General features: G+C 46.0%; 1 non-coding gene across 1 annotated transcript; it reads right to left on the bottom strand.

Moving 5' to 3' along the window:
- Positions 1–477: 477 nt before the first annotated feature.
- trnas-aga (transfer RNA serine (anticodon AGA)) lies at positions 478–559 on the bottom strand. The gene has a single exon. It is a non-coding gene; the product is annotated as a tRNA-Ser (tRNA).
- Positions 560–817: the final 258 nt, after the last annotated feature.

Here is an 817-nt window from a genome sequence, read left to right as displayed (position 1 = left end):
TCCAATCTCTAATTAGGGTGCAAAGAATTCATTGTGGGTTTCATGACTTCAATTCATCCATACCATCCAACTCATAAAAGATAGAGGGTTGTGGTGGAAGGGCATTATTCAGGCTGGAGGTCTATGGTCAGTGGAGGTCCAAGGACTCACGATGTCGACCTCCCCATGGTGAGCCCAATCAACTGACCTCAGTCAGGCGAACGACAAAATACAGCAGCAATGGCATAGCTTGGTGCCAACCCGGAACAGACGCCCTCTTTAGGGCGGGCACCTACATTTGTCGAACTTCTGCAAGAAGAAGAAATGGAGGTCCTCAGAGATCTATGCTGGGATCTCTGCTGTTTGTGGTACATATGAATAACTTGGAAATGAAACATAGAAAATAGGCACAGGAGGAGGCCATTCGGCCCTTTGAGCCAGCACTGCCATTCATTGTGATCATGGCTGATCATCCCCAATCAATAACCCAAAACTGACTGTAGTCGGCAGGATTCGAACCTGCGCGGGGAGACCCCAATGGATTTCTAGTCCATCGCCTTAACCACTCAGCCACGACTACTGGACATAGAAACATAGAAAATAGGTGCAGGAGTAGGCCATTTGGCCCTTCGAACTGCATTATGATCATGGCTAATCATCCAAAATTAGTACATTGTTCTGGCTATTTCCCCATATCCATTGATTTCCTTTGCCCTAAGAGCTAAATCTAACTCTCTTTTGAAAACATCCAATGAATTGGCCTCCACTGCCTTCTGTGGCAGAGAATTCCACAGATTCACAACTCTGGGTTAAAAAGTTTTTCCTCATCTCAGTCCTA

This window comes from Leucoraja erinacea, chromosome 5 (genome assembly GCF_028641065.1).
Source record: "Leucoraja erinacea ecotype New England chromosome 5, Leri_hhj_1, whole genome shotgun sequence".
NCBI lineage: Eukaryota > Metazoa > Chordata > Chondrichthyes > Rajiformes > Rajidae > Leucoraja > Leucoraja erinaceus.
This window is presented reverse-complemented; position numbering and strand designations above follow the sequence as displayed.